The 14,282-nt window shown below is 40.8% G+C and overlaps 1 long non-coding RNA gene across 1 annotated transcript in view; it reads left to right on the top strand.

Annotated features, from left to right (window-relative positions):
- Positions 1-14,282, top strand: part of LOC123605919 — a 271,832-nt gene that overhangs the window by 38,348 nt on the left and 219,202 nt on the right. The window lies entirely within an intron of this gene.

Here is a 14,282-nt window from a genome sequence, read left to right as displayed (position 1 = left end):
TGGTAACCAAGGCTCTGTAGACATTAGAGTTGATTGTGGTGGGTAGACTAAGCATTCCATGTCTAGCCTCCAGCTTTATGGGCAAATCACTTGTGGGGAGATAGCAGTGTCAGTAGCTGCAGAATCTGTCCTACTTCAAGGTCATAGAACTCTATGCCTTCAAAATAAGTTGTCCAGCAGTAGCCCCTTAACTTCCTCTTTAACCTGTCCAGTGGTTTTGTAAGCACTCCAATCCCTATGCTAACTGCCTTGCAGTTGGAAATAACTAGAGTGAGTTCTGTTGTCTGCACTGAATTCTGACTGATGATTCCCCACTGTGAGGTCTGGAAGGGCCAAGACCTGATTATCTTGTTCTCCATTGCATCCCCAGTCACAGCTTGGGTTTGGCAATAGTAGGTCCTCAGTAAACCAATTTTGAATAAGTGCATTAAAAGTTGTCTTATGTGTATGTATACACATGTGTATGTATATGCAAATAAAGCAACTCAAAAGATGCTGTAAGGCTTCACGTGGTCAAAAGCCACCTTACTAGCAATAAGTGTAATGTTGTCATAGGCTAGTGGTTACCATGGAAGTAGAGTGTTCATAGAAGACTTACTAGAAGAGTCTTGGTGGAAAGGAACTGGATTCTGACAGATTATCAGAAGTTGGATAAGAAAAAAAAGAGAGGGACATTTCAGACATTAGTGCTTAGTGCTAATATTACTGCACACTAATGATACATGTGCACTTATTCCTGAAATAAGGACTGAATTCCCTTTGAAATGCATATGGGCTCAAAAGTGAAGGGAAAAGGTCTTGGCATGATGTTCTTGGGTTTTGCCAAACCCTAATGTTGTGTTTGGAACCCTTCTCTGCCCTGTAGGCCACAAGAATTCCCCTGTCCCCATCTCATACCCACATCAAGCATGTTTCTGAATCTTCTGGGAAGCCACACAATGAGCAGTCAGATGTTTGATCCAGCTTCAGAACAAGCAAGGCAAGTTCTAAGTTAGAGCAGCAGAAATTTCCATGGGGAGCCTTTGCCCAGGCTGACAGCCTCTGGTCCTCCTGAGCTCCAGGACTGGGTGAAAGGTTTGGTGGACAAATCTCTCTTCATTATACTGTGATTACAAGGGAAGTAGTGTGATTGAAGACTTCTCTACCTGCCAGTCAAGTTGATCAGTATCAGCAGAGGGCAATAGGCTTATGAGCCCTTCTTTACACGGGAACCAACCCAGCCAATGCTGGTGTTATGTATTGTAAGAAAGAGAGCAAATGTCTACAGAACCTTTGCAAGCCTGCAAAATCTCTTCTCACACTGCATTCAGGTTAATAAAAGGGGGTAGATGGGTAAGACAAAAGCTGTGTGGTGTCCATATATATTGTGTAAGAAGGGAAGTGAACACCTGCAAAGATGAATACCTGAAACCTGGGCTGTTGCTCTGGACCTTCAGACTTCACCTGATTGATATGAGTCCTCTTTCTCATATGTTTAAATGAAATACTTTGGGTACTAGGAGTTTAAAATTAGGAGACTCCTAATGATGATAGAGGAATATGGGCCTCTAAAGCTTCCATATTTGATATGCTCTGAGACGTTATTGTTTTTTATTTAACCTGACCTCCCATTCTATAGAGCTATTGATTAAATTTATTAATCTGTCTAAACTTCAGTTTCCTCATCTGTAAAGTACTTGTTGTGAGGGTTAAATGATAAAATGCATGTATACTCTTTAGCCCAGAGCCTGACACAAAGTAGACCTCAGTAGCCACACTAACTGTTATTTTCAGTGTATATAAGGCCATCAATTCAAAGATTGTGGACAGATTAATTGTTGAACCATGCTGTGTTAGAAATAATAAATCTTGAGATGTCTCCTGGTCTCTGCCCTTGACTTGTTGGGTAGCTTCAGTGACTTGCATTAAGTCTGGGGTGGAGAGAGATGGGACTTAGCATGATATCAGGTCCTATGATAAGGACTTGGAGGGGGGCACCTGGGTGGCTCAGTTGGTTGGGCGACTGACTTTGGCTTAGGTCATGATCTCACAGTTTGTGAGTTCAAGCCCCGCATCGGGCTCTGTGCTGACAGCTCAGAGCCTGGAACCTATTTCAGATTCTGTGTCTCCCCCTCTCTCTGCCCCTCCCCTGCTCACACTCTGTGTCTCTCTGTTTCTCAATAATAAATAAATGTTAAAAAAAAAAAAAGGACTTGGAGGGGGTGTGGTTGCCCAGAAGCTCATAGGACCTAGGTAGGTGGCTCACTTGAGTGACTCAGTCTGAGACTGTATAAGTTTGTAGGATCCATAATCAGGAAGGTGGTGGTGGTTAGACTCACATTTGAGCACTAGGCTTTGAGAAAAATAGGGATAAACTAGAGGATGTTATGGGATGATGAATGTTTTCTGAACCACACCTCCTGAAGTCAAGTGAAGGGGCTGGAGAGATAAATTTGGGGAAGTGGGGGTGAGGGTGACTGACTCAAGCTTCCAGTAATTTGAACATTGTTCCACGGTAAAAGCTGTGATGGGTGGGTGGGAATTCTGGGGAGGCATTTTCAGTTCTCTTGCTGAAAGGATGAGTGGGGATGAAGCTGGGATGAAGATGGTAGAACCTTTTAGAAATGAGTGGGATGGGCTGCCTTGCAATGCACAGTCTCTAGAGCTGTTAAGCTACATAGGTTGGGAAGATTTCTGTGCAAGGCTGAGGAAGGTTTCTGTGCAGGAGTATTTGGGAGAGAGTTCAGCCTTGTGGGGGAGAAGCGATGGCCAAGGAAGATTTTCCTGAGGAAGAAGTAGACAAGATTGGAAGAATGAATGGGGAGAAGAGGAACAGGGAAAGATAGAATTTGATGGGTGCTGAGAACTGAAAGTGGTTTGGTATGGCAGGAGCATAGGTGTGATGGGGAGCGAGTAGTTTGGAGAACAGAGAGATTTTAGGGGCCTTTTGTATTATCCTTAGGAGACAGGATTTTATTCTAAGGGTTTATGGAGGAGCCACAGAAAGGCTTTAAGCAGGGGAGTAACATTGCCAGATGTTATTATAGAAGGATTACCGTCACTCCATCAAGGATTGAATAAAGGAAGAAGAGAGTCAGCATTTTCTGAGAACCCACTGTGAAGTGGATGCTTCAGGTAAATGAGAGCATCCTGGGATGCCTGGGTAGCTCAGTTGGTTAAGTGTTCAACTCTTGGTTTTGGCTCAGGTCATGATCCCATGGTTTGTGGGTTTGAACCCTACATCGGGCTCTGTGCTGACAGTGTGGAGCCTGCTTGAGATTCTCTGTGTCCCTCTCTCTCTGCCCCTCTCCTACTTGCTGTCTATCTCTTTGTCTCAAAATAAATAAATAAACATTTATTTAAAAAAAAATGAGAGTGCCCCACACTCACAACCACTCTCTCTGGATGGATAATTATCTTAATTTCATAGACAAGACAATTAAGGACCCAAGAGGTGCCTAGCCCTAATCCATCTTTCATGTGACCTAATGCTATAAGACCCTTTTCCTCCTGGCTGGAGATAATAGGCAAGGACCTTTCTGACACTTTTTCCTAGGAATTTGGGATTGGTGTTCTAAAGCAGCCAGTTTATTTTTTTATGTAGCTGGACACTTGGTAACTAGGGTGCAGCCACATACCCCTATGTGGATGGAGAAGCAGAGAAAAAGCATTATAGGGAGAGAAGAATGCAGCACATAGATAAGCAGAGAGGAGAGATACAAAGACAGTCTTGCCCAGGGCTTTTTGGTTCTTCTTACAGTCCATCTGAATTTCCTGAGATTTCCTGTATCCTTATCACATAGTTCTTTTGGTTTAAATTAGCTAGAATTCGTTTGTGTTAAAATGGAAAGAAATGGATTCATCAGTGTTCCTAAGGGGGACTGAGGAAGGCAGGCAGTGAGATAATGTGAACTCCACTCCCCAATGTGCTGAAAATGGTGGGGATCAGGTATTGGGAAATGGAATCATGCTATGCTTCTCATAACTCCCCAGAGAATTACTAAACTGACAAAGTGCTGAGTAAGCCTGGGTTTCTTGTGGGAACAGAGAAGGGGATGGACTCTGAGGACATACTCATGTGGGTTCTATTGAGACAACACATGAGAAGGCAGCAGGGCAAAGGCAAAGAGGAAGATAAATGAAGGCAGGAAAATTGTGGGAAGGGGATAGAACTATATCAAGCCTCAGAAGGGGGATTCAGGCCAAATTTAACAAATCCAAGAGAGTAGAAAGGTTTGAGCACACATCTGCCTTACAACTGACATCAGAGGCTTAATTTATATAATACTACAAAGTTCTATTTATTTTATTTTTATAGAAGCAGTGCGTGATGATCTTCTTGTAAAATTCCAAGTTATAAATGTATGTGGAGTATGTAAAGTCCCCACTTTATCCCCAAATATTTACAAGTGAAATTATGGGTGAAACCTGACCAAGCCCTGAAGAGTACAGTCAAGGGTGAAAAGGGTCCTGGACTATGTAGGAAGTAGGTGAGAGATGAGAGCACAGCACTGTCCTTCATCCTAGTGGATGTGGTAACAATGCCTGGGGCAGGATTTGCTTTTATTTAGCCTATAACAAGCATACATTAAACAATATCTGTTCTGTAATTTTTGTTTTGTTTTTTGAGAGGAAGGTACAGAGGTTTCCTATATACCAATTGTGCCCATACCTCCATAGCCATCTCTGTTGTCAACACCCCCCACCAGAGCGGTACCTTTGTTACATTCCATGAACCTACATCCGTACTTCATAATTACCCATAGTCCATAGTTTACATTAAGTTTACTCTTGGTACTGTTGATTCTGTGGGTTTGTGAATGTATAATGACAAGTAGCTACCATTATAGGGTCATACAAAATTATCCTAAAAACCCTTTGTGTTCTACCTATTCATCCCCCCTACTCCCTCTTCTGGCAACCACTGATCTTTTTACTGTCCAGAATGTCATATAGTTGGAATCGTACCCCGGGGCACGATTCGAAGCCTTCCTGAATGTTTCTGACAGTGGGTACGGTAGACAGAGCCGGGCCAGTTGGTGTCAAAGTGGTAGGTGCCCATGGGACTACCCACCTCCCTGATCTGTTCCCAGTCCCCATCATGAAGAAGCAGGATAAAGCTAGAGTTGCTTGCTCCAAAATCTCACTTGATTGCCTGTGCTATATAGCCTTTGTCAACTGTTTCTGAACCAGTCATTGAGAAAGAGATCATCAAGAAATTAATTTTTTTTGTCTTTTGTCAACTATCCTGATGCAGAGCATTTCAGTCAAAGGTTTTGCTCAATTTGAAGTGTTGGTTAATTGGGACTGAGTAGGTGAATCATATGTTTGTCTTGGGGAATTATTGGGCACCAGCAAGGAGTTAGTGACCAGAAACAGCATGTATAGCTGGAGGGTTTTTTTGTTTGTTTTTTATTGATTTGAAAAGGAATTTTTTTTTAAAATATATGAAATTTATTGTCAAATTGGTTTCCATACAACACCCAGTGCTCATCCCAAAAGGTGCCCTCCTCAGTACCCATCACCCACCCTCCCCTCCCTCCCACCCCCCATCAACCCTCAGTTTGTTCTCAGTTTTTAACAGTCTCTTATGCTTTGGCTCTCTCCCACTGTAACCTCTTTTTTTTTTTTTTTTTTCCTTCCCCTCCCCCATGGGTTTCTGTTAAGTTTCTCAGAATCCACATAAGAGTGAAACCATATGGTATCTGTCTTTCTCTGTATGGCTTACTTCACTTAGCATCACACTCTCCAGTTCCATCCACATTGCCACAAAAGGCCATATTTCATTTTTTCTCATTGCCACGTAGTATTCCATTGTGTATATAAACCACAATTTCTTTATCCATTCATCAGTTGATGGACATTTAGACTCTTTCCATAATTTGGCTATTGTTGAGAGTGCTGCTATAAACATTGGGGTACAAGTGCCCCTATGCATCAGTACTCCTGTATCCCTTGGATAAATTGAAAAGGAATTTTTTTAATACACTTGGTAAAAAATTAAGACAAACAGAAAAATTTTAGATAAAAAATAAAAAGCCTCTCTTCTTACCTTCATTCCTAATGGTATGGTCTGAATATTTCTCGCCACCTCAAAACTTATATTTTGAGGTCATAACTCCCAAAGATGATAGTATTAGATGATGACCTTTGAGTGCTGATTAGATCATGAGGGCAGAGGCCTCATGAATGGGATTAGTGCTTTGTAAAAGAGGCTCCAGAGAGACCCTGGTCTTTCACCATGTGAGGACACAGTGAGAAGTTGCTGTCCTATCAACCAGAAAAGGGGCTCTCACCAGAAGGTGATTATACTGGTACCTTCACCTTGGATTTTCCAGCCTCCAGAACTGTGAGCAATAAATTTCTTTTGTTTTAAGCATCCAGTCTGTAGTATTTTGTCATAGCAGTTTGAATGGACTAAGACACCTACCTTTACCATTTTCTTTCCTAGAATTAAAAAAAAAAAAACAATGTACTAATGGCCTATTTGTGGAAAATTTTAAAAATTTCAAATAAAGTTTCATTGACCACCTTTGTACATGTATTTTTGGGTACTTTAAAAAATATTTATTTATTTTTGAGAGACAGAGACATAGTATGAGCAGGGGAGGGGCAGAAAGTGAGAGGGAGACAGAATGTGAAGCAGGCTCCAGGCACAGAGCCTGATGTGGGGCTCAAACCCATGAACTGCAAGATCATGACCTGAGCCAAGTTGGATGCTTAACTGATAGAGCCACCCAGGTACCCCTATTTTTGGGTACTTTTACATCTATAGAATACATTTCTCATAATGTAATTTCTGAGTCAAAATATATGTACATTTTTTAACTTTGCTAGATGTTGCCAAATTTACTTTTGCAAAACTATACTTACGGAGACTTCTACCAACAGTATGTGACTGTTTCTCCACATTGTCACCAATATGGAGGATTACCAAACCTTTAGTATTTTCCAACCTGATAGGGAAAAACAGTGACTTGTTTTGATTTTTTTTACCTTTTTAATGTTGAGTAATGTTGTACACCTATTATCTCTCTTTTTTTTTTACTGAGCAGTTAATTTCCTTTGTTCTTTTGTCTTACTGAATTATAAAGATTCCTTGTTTATTAAGAAACCATACCTTTCTCAGATATATTTCAAGAAATTTTCTTCAGTTTTTGTCTTTGGACTTCGTTTATGATGTCCACCGTATTTGCCATATGGAGGTTAATTATTATTATTATTACTGAGAGAGAGAGAGAGAGTAAGCTGAGGAGGGGCAGAGAGAGGGGAGAGAGAGAATCTTAAGCAGGCTTCATGCCCAGCATGGCACCCAACTTAGTGCTTGAACCCACCACTGTGAGATCGTGACCTGAACTGAAATTAAGAGGCAAATGGTTAAACTACTGAGCCACCCAGATGCCACTGGAAGTTTATTTCTTAATCTAATTTTTATTTTTGGTAGATACATTCATCAGTCTTTTCCTTCTTGATGGCCTGAGTATAATGGCCCATGTTGGGAGAAAGAACACAAAGACAGCCTTCAAGAAGAGGGAGAGCTACAGCTGAGACACCATTCATTCTAATGGAAACACTGGGTCATCTGAGATTTCTCTATAGTCATTAGGAAAAGCAGTGCAAAGATTCTTTTTTCTGTATTGGGGTGAGAGTGAGGGTATGTTAGAATTAAGGAAGGTGAAGAGTTGAGAGGAAGAACATCTCCAAATGCAGCCTGGTAAGGGAACAGGAAAATAGAGGCTAAGTTACAAGTGAAAAAGGTAGCCTGTTCTTATGTTCTGAGGCTTATTTAGGGTGTGAAGATAACTGTGGGTGGGTGGGTGCAATAAGAAGGTAACTGCAGGTCTGGCTTAACCACCTCTTCTGGTTCCACTATCTCTGGTAAGTTGACCTTTCCTCTCTTCTCCATCTCCATCCCCTTTTCTCTGCAGCTTAACTCTAGTCTGGACAACGAAAATAATCACATCCCACAGAAGACACATTGCCTACGTCCTGGGGTGAATCTTATTCTGAGGACCAGTGACCTTGGGGTCTTTGGGGATGGAGGTTAATGATCCTTGAGGATGGAGGTTGATATTGCCGTGGCTCTTCCATTCTGGTCTTACCAGATGACACTTCTCACTGAAATGCCCAAAAAGGGAAGGAGAAATTTGTAAGGTATCAATACTGTGAGAAGGAGCCATTTGGAACCCTGACAATTTGACCCTTGTCCTTTCCTATTTAGAAATTGACTTCCTAAATTGGACATCCCCCTTTGCTGCTTGTTTTTTCCTAGATTTCTGATCTTTGGGCATTTTGTATCTCCGGCTCACTCTACTAGAGGAAAGAGAGAAGGTACATTTTACACCAAGCACACTTGCCACTTTACTAATCACTTAGCAAGCCAATGTGTGGCAACTAACCAATGCTAATGTCTCAATTGAGGTTTGGGATTGTGCTAATGTGAGGTCAAACTAACAACTGAGGATAGAGGGGGGAATAAAGGCAGAAGGGGAGGAGATGGGTGTGGCAAAGCTGTGGTGAACGTGGTGGATGAAAATGAACAGAGGAGGTTGGGAGGTGGCAGCCTCTCTTGTTTCAGTCACTGGAATTTACACCCACCACAGCAGCAGTGAGGTTCCTTAAGTTGACTTGCACTTGACTTGCAGAGAACTTTGGGGGCAGTTCGTTATCCATGTTGGAAGTAGGGGTTAAAAAGTAAGGATGCAGTGAATGAGAGAAAATCCTGCCCTGCTGAAGGAGCGCTCAGCAGGTTCCAGGGATTGTTGTGAATACAGACTTTCTCCAGGCTGATTAAATGGAATTAACTCCATGGTCTGGGATTGTACAACCTCCCGTTGCTCTCATCTCTCCAAACCCTTGTTTTACCTCTTCAGAGCCTCCTGGAACCCTGAGGAATTTATTAATGAGGTCCAATTACAGGAAATTTCAGGTTTTTAATCAACTCTGGATGCATGACTGTAGAGTTCAGCTCAACCCCCTTGAGAAAATATATATTAAACAAGATTTCACTTGATTTCCCTGCTGTTTTTCCATGTCTCGCCGTCTCCCTCTTTCCAATCATCTGTAGCTTCCCCACCTCTGCTCCCCCATTTCTCTTCTGCCCTCATCTTTCCACCCCCCAGCTTTCACACAGAGGAGTGGACTTCAGCTGCCCCCCCACCGCCCCTTTTTAAAATGCAGGACAAGCAAAGCACAGCAGACTGGTAGACAGCTGGTTTCTGTCCAAGCCCTCCCCAAACCTAATTTGTGGCTTTCATCTAGGTGTGCTGGAAACACTTTTCCTGGTCATTTCTACCCAGTCCACTGTTAGCAAACAACCTTTGTTTCCTCTTCAAGGATATTTTTGAAGACAGATCAGAGGCTTGAAAACACTTGGAATAACTCTTTAAACAGGTTTTCCAAACACTGGTGGCCGGAAACAAAGGAGGTGGGTGGGAGCATCAGCCCTGAATAATGTTCTATTTATCATCCAGTGTTGCCTCAGGCCCTACACAGCTTTGGGTTCTCCTGGCAAGTCTGTGGAAATTTTGTAGACTTCCGGGGCTTGGTCTCTGCGGAGGCTGCTCCTTACCCTGGGAGAGATGGGCCCTCCACCAGCTGCTGTGGGAATGGCACATCTGGCATTTCAGCAGCCACTTCCTCCCCAGGGAAAAGCCAGGACTCCACCCTGTGCAGTTTCACAAAGTGATGCTGGGGCTCCTGGGAATGCAGGAGTGGTTGTGAGCTGTTAACATCCTCCTGACTCCTGTGGGGCCTGCAGGCTCTGCTCAGCTGATTAAACATTCTTCATGTGGGGAAGACATTTAAAGTGACCATTGCATGGCATGCCCAGGCTTTTCATAGTTGGAAATTTTATTTAACAAGGTGGGAAGTCCAGTTAAAAAAAAAAAATCTGGGGCGCCTGGGTGGCGCAGTCGGTTAAGCGTCCGACTTCAGCCAGGTCACGATCTCGCGGTCCGTGAGTTCGAGCCCCGCGTGGGGCTCTGGGCTGATGGCTCAGAGCCTGGAGCCTGTTTCCGATTCTGTGTCTCCCTCTCTCTCTGCCCCTCCCCCGTTCATGCTCTGTCTCTCTCTGTCCCAAAAATAAATAAACATTGAAAAAAAAATTAAAAAAAAAAAAATCTAAGTTGGCTGGAAGATTCTCCTTCATAGATGTTAGCTATAACCTTGCCTCTTAGATGAAGCCATCTTCATCTGCTTTAGCTGGCAGGGATCTCTTTAATAAGCCAAGATTCTTTTGGTTGAAGGTGACCAGAAAGCAACTGGATCTATATAGACTGGACAAATGAGGGCATTTGTCAGCTCCTGAAATCAGAATGGGAATATAGGTAGGTCTTAGGAATGAATGGAATCCATGTTGTGTTAGATCTGGCTCATACTGGTTCTTGAGGACTGATAGTTCAGTTTTTAGGAGTTATGTGAGCCCTGTTATATACAGCCATTATTAAAAGTTAAGTTGTATAAACTCATGACTAAAAAATTATATTAAACATGAAGATAATAGCATCCTAAAAACTCATCACTTCCTGATTATTTTACTGCATTTAGATATTTCTGTGCTCTTGAGATTGCTTATATCTATTGTATCTGTGTGTTAGAAACACTGTATAATGGTGGGCTGTTGTTCATCCCTTTCCAACTCTGTTTTCAGTAATGTTATATTGGAAGCTTGAAACTGACTATGGTGGAAGTATTTAAACCATAGACACTCACAAATATTGCACATTGCGGCTTGATCCAATGTTGATTGTCTAGAGTCTAGACTTTAAAAAGTGATGGAGAAAACATTGATAATGCCAATCGAATGGAAAAGTATGTCATATTTGTGAATGTTACATTGTGAATGGCATCAAAGAAAATGAGAAAATATTCTTTCATTTTTTGGAGGACTGTTCTCTGCTATCTTTGATCTAGGACAGATTTGCAAATGGCCACTTACCTGGAATATATGTCACTAGTTGTATCTGGCTGGTAGGAACTTTATTGTTTTTATTGCCTGTGTTTTACTTGGGGGAGAAATAACCATTATCCTCTATTCACCCTACTGCATTGCTTTTCTTGTGGATGGGAAAGAGATTTAATTGGGGGTTATCTTGGTGCCCTTTAAATCCAGGCCAGCATCTGTCACCAAGTAATCAGGCAGCAAGTTTGGTGTGTGCACATTTGTTCTCCTTCAGATTCTTTGGCCCATGGTCTTTATCATCATTGTTGTCCACTGATGCTGGCAGATAGACTTGGCCCTTTTTGCCAACTTGGGTCATGAGTAGCAGTTCATGAAGTTCTTATTCAGAATCCTGATTACAGATTAAAATCTCTGTGAAACTCGTGAAGGAGAGCCATTTCTGCTGGGAAGGTGTCAGTGATCCTATGGATTGGCAGAGCTGGTAGAGTGGGGCAGGGGAGGATGACCTTACACAGGTCATGCAACCAGTACTACTGAATGGTCATTGCACCCATTACTCTGCCTCCATGCAGTTGCACTGAAACCGTTTATTTATTTGTTTAAAAAAATTTTTTTAAGGGGTACCTGGGTGGTGGCTCAGTTGGTTAAGCATCCGACTTCAGCTCAGGTCATGCTCTCACAATTCATGAGTTCAAGTCCCATGTTGAGCTCTGCACTGATAGCTCAGAGCCTGTAGCCTGCTTCGGGTTCTGTGTCTCCCTGTCTCTCTCTGCTCCTCCCCAGCTTGTGCTCTTTCTCTCTCAAAAATAAATAAATAAAATTTTTTAAAAAATAAATTAATTAATTAAAAAATTTTTTTTTAATTTATTTAAGCCATCTCCACACCCAACATGGGGCTCGAACTTATGGCCCTGAGATCAAGAGTTGTGTGCTCTTCCGACCGAGCCAGCCAGGAGCCCCTCACTAAAACCATTGAAAGAGCAGTATATAAAAGGAAAACTTAAAAAAAAAAACATGATTATATTTAAAAATACATTCCAATGCCTTAGTGCAGTCTTTGCTTCTGCACTGTAAGCTGATTTCTCCTTATTTGGTTTTCCAGATATACACAAAGAAATCACTGTATTTGATACTTGACGCTACCTAATTGTTCCTGTTCATTTTCTCTTCTGAGAAAAACTTTTTTTTTTTAACTTTTAAGTGTCTCCCACAATGATTATAAGGCATCACCCTTCACACATATATATTTTTTTAAGTCTTCAGACACAGGGCTTGCTCTAATATTTTGTTTGTATCCTTTTTTAAAAAATTAAAAAAAAAAGATTTGGCCTCAATGAAATATTTTGTATTCTCTCCTATGCTGATTTCTCTTTTCTCCGAAGTTTTTAAAGCTATGGTCAGTGGTATGTAATTTATTTGTTTCTATTTGTTTCCTGTGTGGAGCTCTTTTGTATCCTCAACAGAAGTATTAAGCTATGGAGGGCAAGGATAATAACTTACACTTTTCTGTCCCTTAGTATCTACTAAAGTGCTAGAAAATAGTTACCATTCAAAAAGAGCTTGTTAATTTGCTGGCTTATTGGATGACAACTGTAAGAAGTCTTCTTCCTCCTAATGTCTACATACTTCTGATTTGCTGCTTTTAAACTACTGACAGTGGGAGAAATCAAATGAAAACTTGTTAGAATTGTGGACAAAGTAAGGGTAACTTAGCTCTGAGTGATATGCTAAAGTATCTCTTATGAATGAAATTCATGACTGTTAGACATAAATGTTCCTAATACCTATTTTGCCTACTCAGAAGCTCCTCCTAACTCTTGTCCTTATTGTTTGATCATTACCATATTTTGAATTGATTGAGGTTGCTAAAACAGTTCTGGGTAAGTGATGTCACTGTCATGGCCTAACAAGTAAGTTAATAATTAAAACATTTTTAAATTAATTTTTAAAATTCAAGTATAATTAGCATACAGTGTTATGTTAGTTTTAAGTGTACAATATAATGGTTCAACAATTCTGTACATTACTTAGTGCTCATATGATAGTATACTCTTAATCCCCTTCACCTATTTCACCTATCCTCTGTCCCTCTCCCCTCTGGTGACAGTCTGTACTCTGTATTTAAGAATCTGTTTTTGTTGTTGTTGTTGTTGTTTATCTCTTTTTTCCCTTATTTATTTTGTTTCTTAAATTCCACATATGAGTGAAATCATATGGTATTTGTCTTTCTCTGATTTATTTCACTTAGCATTATACCCTCTAGAATTTTTTTTAACACTTTCAAATCCAGGGAATAGGGACTCCTTTTGACTCTATAGTTCTTGACTAATAAATGATTTGGCTGCATTTTTGGTGAACTATGAAAAATCTAATGAAAATGTGATATTTATAATGGGAGGTATACAATTTTGTCTTCAGATAGCTGAAAGGGCTAAGTTTTTGCCTTCTAAAAATAACCCAAATGAATCCATAAACCATAGTAATACATATAAGTTTATATAACATAAGATTTTCTTCAACAGATCTCTGTAACTAATAACTTATTATTTGGTATTTTAAAAAGTGGTAAAATTCCTAACAATATTCACCTTTGTTTATAAATACAGGACATAAGGGATTTGGAAAATCACCTCAAGTATACTAAAAAGGGTTACAGTTGTACTAGTATAAATCATTCATATCCAGGGGTTAGCACTTATTGAAAAAATATGGGACTTATTTTTATGGATAACCCAAGATAGTTTGGTTTTCGTGGGCATTGGATATACACTTCTTCTATACCAGTGCAACTTCACTAACATTTATTTAGTCCCTACCACGGTCAGTATTCCCATGCAGACTCTCAGCCAATATTAAACAGATAAAACATTCCTTGGTTTAAAAAATCTAGTGGGAAAAAAAAATCCAGTGAAATTAGTGATAGGAAGGATGATATGGTTTTATAGTCTCAAGCAGGTATTTATTGAGTGCCTACGGTGTGCCAAGAACTGTAGTATTATTTTATATTCTTGGTTATAGATGAGCAAATTGAAGCTCAGAGAGGTTAAGATGATTTGTTTAAAGCTATGTTGTGTAGTCAGGTCTAATTCCAAAGGCTGACCTCTTCTTTTCCTCCCATTGCCTCTAATGTGGCTAAAACCAGTATTTCTTGCCCTGATAGGATCCCTTCTCCCCTAATTGGGCTGGGAGTGGGGCTGTGATCTGGGGAAAGAGTGTTACCCACAACAACATGGGATGGAGACAGAAGGGCTCAGATCCCAGCAATGACCAAAATGCCTTGTGGATGGAAATTCTAACTCCCTGACTTACAAAAAGTTTGAGATAATTGGCACTGGTATTAGCAAGAAGTGCTTTGAGCTTTTCAGATGAAAGGCTCTAGGTGAGTATAAAGTATGGCTAT

The sequence above is a fragment of the Leopardus geoffroyi genome, chromosome A1, assembly GCF_018350155.1.
Source record: "Leopardus geoffroyi isolate Oge1 chromosome A1, O.geoffroyi_Oge1_pat1.0, whole genome shotgun sequence".
Classification (NCBI taxonomy): domain Eukaryota; kingdom Metazoa; phylum Chordata; class Mammalia; order Carnivora; family Felidae; genus Leopardus; species Leopardus geoffroyi.
This window is presented reverse-complemented; position numbering and strand designations above follow the sequence as displayed.